The sequence below is a fragment of the Triticum dicoccoides genome, chromosome 5A (assembly GCF_002162155.2).
Source record: "Triticum dicoccoides isolate Atlit2015 ecotype Zavitan chromosome 5A, WEW_v2.0, whole genome shotgun sequence".
NCBI lineage: Eukaryota > Viridiplantae > Streptophyta > Magnoliopsida > Poales > Poaceae > Triticum > Triticum dicoccoides.
The window spans coordinates 713,807,995-713,817,519 of record NC_041388.1 but is presented as its reverse complement, the minus strand read 5'-3'; the positions used below and the strand labels follow the sequence as shown (position 1 = coordinate 713,817,519).

At 44.8% G+C, this 9,525-nt stretch overlaps 1 pseudogene; it reads right to left on the bottom strand.

Annotated features, from left to right (window-relative positions):
• Positions 1-3,278: 3,278 nt before the first annotated feature.
• Positions 3,279-7,536, bottom strand: LOC119304406 (annotated as a pseudogene).
• Positions 7,537-9,525: the final 1,989 nt, after the last annotated feature.

Here is a 9,525-nt window from a genome sequence, read left to right as displayed (position 1 = left end):
TAGTGAAATAAGGATATGTTTCTTGATTATGGACGTGACAAAAAGGTTCGTCGTAAAGGGTTACGTCGATGCAAGTTTTTGACACTGATCCAGATGATTCTAAGTCTCAATCTGGATACATATTAAAAGTGGGAGCAATTAGCTAGAGTAGCTCCGTGCAGAGCATTGTAGACATAGAATTTTGAAAAATACATATGGATCTGAATTTGGCAGGCCCGTTGACTAAATTTCTCTCACAAGCAAAACATGATCACTCTTTGGGTGTTAATCACATAGCGATGTGAACTAGATTACCGAATCTAGTAAACCCTTTGGGTGTTGGTCACATGGCGATGTGAACTATGGGTGTTAATCACATGATAATGTGAACTATCGATATTAATCACATGGTGATGTGATCTAGATTATTGACTCTAGTGCAAGTGGGAGACTGAAGGAAATATGCCCTAGAGGCAATAATAAAGTTATTATTTTTTTCCTTATATCATGATAAATGTTTATTATTCATGCTAGAATTGTATTAACCGGAAACATAATACATGTGTGAATACATAGACAAACAGAGTGTCACTAGTATGCCTCTACTTGACTAGCCCGTTAATCAAAGATGGTTATGTTTCCTAACCATGAACAAAGAGTTGTTATTTGATTAACGGGATCACATCATTAGTTGAATGATCTGATTGACATGACCCATTCCATTAGCTTAGCACCCGATCGTTTAGTATGTTGCTATTGCTTTCTTCATGACTTATACATGTTCCTATGACTATGAGATTATGCAACTCCCGTTTGCCGGAGGAACACTTTGTGTGCTACCAAACGTCACAACGTAACTGGGTGATTATAAAGGAGCTCTACAGGTGTCTCCAAAGGTACATGTTGGGTTGGCGTATTTCGAGATTAGGATTTGTCACTCCGATTGTCGGAGAGGTATCTCTGGGCCCTCTCGGTAATGCACATCACATAAGCCTTGCAAGCATTACAACTAATATGTTAGTTGTGAGATGATGTATTACGAAACGAGTAAAAAGACTTGTCGGTAATGAGATTGAACTAGGTATTGGATACCGACGATCGAATCTCGGGCAAGTAACATACCGATGACAAAGGGAACAACGTATGTTGTTATGCGGTCTGACCGATAAAGATCTTCGTAGAATATGTAGGAGCCAATATGGGCATCCAGGTCCCGCTATTGGTTATTGACCGGAGACGTGTGTCGAAGCACCGAAGTTAGTTCGGAGTCCCGGATGTGATCACGGACATGACGAGGAGTCTCGAAATGGTCGAGACATAAAGATTGATATATTGGACGACTATATTCGGACACCGGAAGTGTTCCGGATGAATTTCGGATAAAACCGGAGCACCGGGGGTTACCGGAACCCCCCCGGGGGGTTAATGGGCCTTATGGGCCTAATGTGGAGAAGAGGAAGGGGCTGCCAGGGCAGGCCGCGCGCCCCCTCTCCCCCTAGTCCGAATTGGACAAGGAGGGAGGGGCGGCGCCCCCCCTTTCCTTCTCTCCCCCCCTCTCTCCTACTTGGACAAGGAAACGGGAGGGAAGTCCTACTCCCGGTAGGAGTAGGACTCCTCCTGCGGCCTCCTCTAGGCCGGCCGCACGCCCCCCCTTGGATCCTTTATATACGGAGGCAGGGGGCACCCTAGAACACACAAGTTGATCCTTGTGATCGTTCCTTAGCCGTGTGCGGTGCCCCCTGCCACCATATTCCACCTCGGTCATATCGTTGTAGTGCTTAGGCAAAGCCCTGCATCGGTAGAACATCATCATCGTCACCACGCCGTCGTGCTGACGGAACTCATCCCCGAAGCTTTGCTGGATCGGAGCCCGGGGAGCGTCATCGAGCTGTACGTGTGCTAAGAACTCGGAGGTGCCGGAGTAACGGTGCTTGGATCGGTCGGATCGGGAAGACGTACGACTACTTCCTCTACGTTGTGTCAACGCTTCCGTTGCGATCTACAAGGGTACGTAGATCATACTCTACCCTCTCGTTGCTATGCATCACCATGATCTTGCATGTGCGTAGGAAAATTTTGAAATTACTACGTTCCCCAACAGGATTCACAATCGAAACTTATTTGTTTATCATCTAACTAGTCAAGGACAAGCAGGGACTAACCTTGGGGTGTTGATACGTCTCAAATATATCTATAACTTTTGCTATGATCATTCTAATTTTATATTATTATTGCATAATTTTGGCATACTTCTAAAGAATATACTGGACTAATCTATTAAGTCATTGCCTAGTGCTAGTTATTTTCTACATGTTTTTAATTTTCATAAAACATTATTTCATGGGTAGAAAAAATAAGACAAATACTTCATGATGTTTTGGATCAGGATGAAGCCAAAGCCCACAAGATCTAGAAGGGAAGGACCTTGTGAGCCCCACACAGCCCGACTCGTGGCATATGGCTAGGGAGCGAGGTGGAGGCCCGTGGGTCCCACAGAGTGACTCTCCACTGCCTCTTTCTTTATCTCCATTTATAATGCTTCAAAACCCCTATTTTTATTTATCAAGGATTTTTTATACCGCCGCGACCTCCTTTTCTGTGACAGTCCAACGTGGAGGACTTATTCGGTACTCCGCCAGACGGGGGAATTGTCGCCAGAGGTATGTTCATCAACCTTGCTTCCACCATGTCCATGTGTGAGTAGTCCTTATTGGACTATGCATCCATAACAGTAGCTAGATGACATCTTCTCTCTCATGTTCTTTTATACAAAGATCACTTGAGCTGCCTAACATGATTGTGATCCATCTTATGTAACTATTAGTGTATTTGTTGTGGTGTGATGTACTGTTACTTTATGATCATATCTATATATGATTTATAATGAATTCTTATGAGTGCTTTGTTGCATGTTTTATGGACACATATACTATCTAATTTACTAATCTAGCACCAGTCATGTTTAGATGAATTATGTCCAAGAGGGGCTTGCATATGTTAGTTGGGTTTAACCTTGCAACTAATCTACCTCACTGCCAAAAGTAGAAAAGGGCTTAGGATATAAAGATAGTTTCCCAGTTGTCTCGGTGATGAGCTGGAGGTAAAGAGAATAAATTATGTATAGTATCTCACTTTGCTTAATGAAAATGCTCTGTTTTACTTAATACTTGGATATGCATGATGGATAGTTGTCTCGGTGGAGTTTTAGATATAGATGTAATTGGATAAGAGTCTACGGATACAAGGACGCAATTCCTGTCTGCAATAATGCCATATATAATCAATTACAAAAACTTCAATTTTATTGCACAATTGTAACTTGTTCACAACACCTATGCTATGTTTTCTAGAGAGATGCCACTAGTGAAGTTATGGATCCCGGTCCTTCATTCCTCATAATCACAACCTCGATCAAACTCTTTTTTTGTTTTTTTGTTTTTACAATCTGAACCATTTTGTTTAATTTCTTTCAATCATCAATTCCAACCACACTATTTGTTAATCCTTGTAACTGGCAAGGCTAGTGAGACTCACAATCTCACTTTCTAAGTTTTGGACCAAGAAGAAGTTATCTAATTGTGTGTAGGTGACGTTCATTGACTATAGACAAGTGCTCCATCAGATTGATAAGATTGGTTCTTCACTATAAGAAATACTTGTACCGCAAACCCTTGCCCTTCAAGGACCAACAACTGTGTCCACATGGCATAAATATTAGCTGGGAATATAAGTACCAATGCCCTACCAATGTCAGGTCATGTTGTTGATATTAATTATTTCAGCGGATGCATATAGCTTTCTGAAGCGCTTCAGTGATCATCCTAGGTGCAATGGCAGCAGAACCTACTGCAAGCTGCAATAATCCAACAATGATTGGTAAATAAAACAATAACATGGAGCCTTAATTAACACTACATTATCTATATTATCAGACCAACCTTAGAAGTTGGTGCGATCGAGGCCTGCTGAGTAGCTCGTATCTTGAGATCAAGAAGACCTTCCGGTGTGGATGCGTGCACAGAGACGATGTCCAGGCGGAGGCTCTTGATAGCGTCGAACACCCGTGTCATCAACAACCCCTTCCATCGGCACTGCACCTCCAAGAGCACCTCCTTGTCCATCAGGTCACATTAACAATGTTGCTTGGGCAATCATTGTCCTCCATCTCCGTCTCTAGCACCTTCCTCTTTGATCCAGTTGATAGCTTGATCTTCTTCCCGCTGACAACCTCATGGATCCCCCGTCCTATTGCTTCATTTGGGCGCGATGACGGTGCCCTACTAGTTTCTAGCTCTTCTACCCTTTGTTCTAGCTCTCTGAGATAGGTTATAGTTTCAGCTAGGATGGATGCTTTGTCCATCTGGAAACCAGAAAAAATAAAGCTATGAAAAACAATGTATGTAATTTGCGAACAAGAAATGGGTGTTAGATATTACTACCTTGTTAATGGATGGGACCATTGACTTGAGAACTAGGAACATATCATTGAGCTTTTCTCGGCGCCTCCTTTCCGACAGGACATGCGTCTTGATGTTACATTCTTGAGGTCTCGTTGTCCATGCACCGCCGGCTATAGCTTTCTTCAACAACTTTTGTCACTCCCCGGTGACCCGCGCAACCATGTCTTCACAGTCAGATGACCTCTTCCACACCGTAAAGCAGGATGGACGAGAGCCTTTAACAAAGCTACTTAAAGTGATGATGGCATCATCAATGCTCCGTGCGTCCATGTCTGGTGCCATTTCCAAGGAAGACATGTACTCAAATGACCTTTCCATGACCCAGTTGTCCTCAAGAGAACGCACATCCAACTCCTCGATGAGGCCATAGAACTCGTCCACCTCCTCAGTGACATGATCAAGGTTGACGTCGGACATGCACTCGACCTCCCCAAGCTCAGAGATTATCCCCTTGGCGACATTGTGATCGAGGTCTTCTAACACGACGATGTCTACCTCCCCGTTCCCTGCTTCGTCTGTTGATGGATTGGAGCTTGGCAGCTCAGACTCCAAGCATGCCAAAAAGGGTAGCTCCCAGAAAGATGTGCCAATCTGGTTCACCATATTCGGATCCTCCAATACCTAGCAAATCCATTGATATATCTTTGTTAGTAGCACTTCATTAATGTGGATAAAGAGGGGAATTGTGTCCTACAGTTGACGAGGTAGCTTTCTTAACCTTGTGCACAAAACACATATATATTTTTTACACCGGTCATGACATGAAAAAAATGAACATTAATAATACTCTACAAAGTAAAGTGCCTGTGAAGGATAATTGTTGACAAGTGTCATGATATTTCAGAATGACATGTATCTCATATGCATGGGGACAAAAACATGTACTCCCTAGAGTAGTGATCTAAACGGTCTTATATTTGTTTGCAGAGGAAGTAGTATGTTATAGGCAGGTGTTGATTTGTGTTTGCTGACGGGTAAAAACATCAATGTGCTTGATATACGGTAGTAAGATATATTGCATACGAGCTTTCAAACATCATCCACTTGAGGTATCATCATTGACAGGTGAAGTGAGTCACATACCTGTGATGACCTTGTCGCTCCTACAAAGCTAACAACAACCCTTCATTCGAGCCTAGTGTCCCGTCATATTCTAGTCTCAAACTGACACCCACATTGATGGAATCATCCAGATTTAGATAGTGTAATTTTTGACCCTCAACTAATCGTGTCATTTGCAAAATATATTTTTATATAGAGCAATGCTACACTTACGAAGGATTCTACATAAGTCTTGCGTGATTATGCAGATGGCAAATTGTGATTGGAGATGGAGGAAGAAGGAGCCCACCCCACCTGAAATTCAGAGGAGGGGGGGGGGATACGTTCGTAGCTGTTAGTAGATGTAGGATTTTGGGTTTATATAATACTATTTAATATTAATACTGTTAATGTTTTTCTCTATAAACTTGATTATAAAAAATTGATTTTGAAAGAGAAAACTATACAACCTAATTTGGGAGGGGTGGGGAGTACTGGAAATTGAAACTGTCACTAATAAAAAAGTTTGCGTGCACCCGTCGGCAAAACTAAAGGAAATAATATGTTGATAGTTACTCAAAAAATAAAGTGAAAATATTCACACACAAAACTTAAAGAAAAAATGAAATGCCCTCGCCAAATCCAATGTCCCGAGCTCGAGCACGCCACCCATGAAGGGAATGCAAACAACTGTCTGAAAAATGTGATCCAGCTGGGGATCAGAGATCTAGAAGGCACACACGTACTTAAGAAAAATGTATGACAGATGCATATATGGCGATCGAAGCATGTGAAGTAATAAAGAGGTAATGTGCTGACCTGAATAGGCGCGGTCTGATTTAACCGTCCGGTAGCGTGGACAAGCATCATGATGTTAGTTAACGGCCGAAAGATGTATACATAGCTTGAGATAAATATGCACGATACCTTTGCTAAGAGAGCGCGCTGGAAAGTTTTGGTGTCTGCGTATTGAGCGTTGTATAACCAAACATGTTGATTGCTCGCAAAGCTCTTGCCTGGCAACCTGAATGTAACTAAGTAAGTGCTCCCTCTGTTTCTAAATATAAGTCTTTTTAGAGATTCCAATACGAACTACATGCGAAGCAAAATAAGTGACCTCTAAAATATGCCTATATACATCGTAGTATATATTCCATATTGAAACATTTTCGCTCTACAATCAAAAGAAGTACAAGAGACTAGCTTGACTTGTTTAGAGTAATGTTTCGTCGGTTTTTCTTCCTGTTCTAGGCGCGTCCAAAATTTACAGCATGTCGGAGTAAAAGAAAGTTGTATCGTCGTGTTTTTATGTAGTTTCGTCAGGTTTGTTTTTAGTCTTATTAAGAGTGTACCGTAATGTTTCACCATGTATCTGCAAAACTGAATGCACGCATCTCCAGTACAATTAAACTAGCTAGGGCGCGCGTATAGTAGAAAAAACTTTTCTCTTGTGCATATAGGAGTAGTTGCATATAGGACCAGGCCGGAAGGCATAAGTCATGCTTAGCGTATAGTACCACTCGGCTTCCCCGAGATCCTCCGGCGACAGCGAGGCGGCGGGACGCTTGGCACGGTGGTCCGCCTTGCCGGACAAGAGCGACTGGTAGAGCTCCCTCAGTTGCTCGCTTCTCTGCAGGACGAGGTCGTCGGCGGTAAGCTCCGTCGTGGTGGAGCTAATGATCTTCCTTGTCTTTACCTCGCCGTTATAGAACCCGTTCTTCCATGTCAGAACTCTACAAAAACAAACCGACAGGTTTCGGACATGAAAAGTAGGAACTTTTCGAATTTGCTTCACGCAAGAAAGTACAAACTTGTGACCAGCTATGTGTCCATACATGAATGTACTCTGTATGGATGTGTATAAATAGGTACTATGTAGCTGGTTTATTACCCAGGTGGGCGCAGGCCGGTGGACATGGACCAGAAAATGGCGTAAGTCCAGTTGATGCTCCTCACAGCAGCGGCGAGCTGGTAGCTCAACTGCTTCCCCGACGGCGGTTCCTGCTGGCCCTGGCCGGGAGCAGCAGCTGATACTGATAGCGCCATTGATTGCCACGCTAGCCCCAGCTGTAAACTCTTCCCCTTTGTCTCTAAGCGCATAGCAACACATGTGATTGTGAGCAGACACAATGCAAAAGTCCTCGATCATGCATGTCATTGTTAGATTATACATACCACTGATTTCAGCACAGCATGGAGCATGCATGAGCAGCCAAACGTGCCCAAATATAATTGCGAGGCCGTAGAAGCTAGCAAAGGAAATCAAAGATGAAAACTACGGATTTGTCCGTATGAGCAACACATTTGCATCGATGATAAGTGCTGGTATGGTGAGTCATAGAAATGAGTGGGTGGTGGGAGCAAAGGACAAAGGGAGCCCGTCAGCTAGCGCCTTTGCTCTCGCCTTCGTGCTCCCTCATTTGGCGTGGCCACCGTTGTCCGTCCTCTTCGTTGCGGTCGCCGGTCGGGGTGCCGGCCGGCTGCCGCCACCGTTATCCATCTGTCCAGTGTTCCAACGATATTAGATTGGCATTGTGTGCGTGCAGCCACTGGTTTGTGTGTAGGACACGTGATCGCCGGGAAGCAATCGGCTGCTCATGTATATCGATCAATCAAGGAGGCTAGCTTGGCTAGCTAGCTTTGTACGTGGTGACCTCCTCGGCAGAAGGCACCGACCGGCAAGGAATCGCATCTTCACTGTATCTCTTGGAAAGTACTCACGGATCGGGCATGCGCCAAAAGTCTTGGAATGGATGAACAGTGTCGAGAAGAAAACACAAGCGCGTCTGATCGATTTTGCCTGTACTGATTTGGTAGTTGTTTTGTTTGTCTTCCGATTTTACCCCTTAATCAAAAAATACTGCTCATCTTGTTCGGTAGTACTAATCGATCCAGTCCATTGAATGATCGAGAATGGACGGCTCATATTGTTTTGATGTACCGTAAAAGATCTCAAAAAGATACTGGCATATAAACTTACACCCATCCAATGCAGGAGCTGGAGGACGGACGGGGCCTTGTCATCGCCAAAGAAGCAAAGTGGCAGCCGGCGCCGCATCGACTTGCGACCGCACGCTGAGATCAGGCCCTTGTTTTAGATGCTGATCCCTCAAAAACTTTGACATCCACAGGAAACAACGTGGCTAAATATTTGACAGACACTGAGTACCATCTCTAGATTTTCACAAAAATGTATATTACTTTGTCTCTTGACTATGCGAGCACGACATCGCTGGCTTCGTCCCTGCCTCTCCCTCTCCCTCTCCCTCTCCCTCAATGTGTGTGTGTAACACCCCGCATGTAACTTACCATATTTGTACTCCAACTCTTGCCATTTTCGGCTCTAAGTTATGATATTCCCTCGTGGTTGGGTTTTGTTTTTGTTTTGCTTTTTTTCCATGCTCTGCATTTCATATCATGTCATCATGTGCATCGCATTTGCATACGTGTTCGTCTCATGCATCTGAACATTTTTCCCGTTGTCCGTTTTGCGATCCGACCCTCCTACGTCCTCCGGCACCCCCTTTTGTCTTTTTTCTTGTGCGGGTGTTAAACTTTCTCGGAATGGACCGAGATTTTCCAAGCGGCCTTGGTACACCACATGTACACCGTCTGTCAAGTTTCGTGTCATTTGGAGTTCGTTTGATACTCCAACGGTTAACCAGGGAACCGTAAAGGCCTCGTGTGTGTTGCAGCCCAACACCCCTCCAAAGTGGCCCATAACCCATCCTAAACCCCTCCATCCTCTTGGTCGTTCGATCACCATCGCGTGGCCGAAAACCGCACTCCATTTGGACTCTCATAGCTCCCTCTACCTATATATTTGTGCTCCTCCCGGATTTTTTCGCGCAGTCTAACCCTAGACCTCCCTCTCCCTCCGCGCCGGACACGTCCGGACGGCGCCGGACGCGTCCGCCGCCGCGCCCCCTCCACTCGCGCGCCGCCACCGGTCGCCTCCCTCCACCGCGGCCCGCGGGATCCGCCGCCGCATGCGCATCCGCGCCGCCTCCGCCAACGCGCCGCCGCCTCGCTCCGCTCCGGCGCG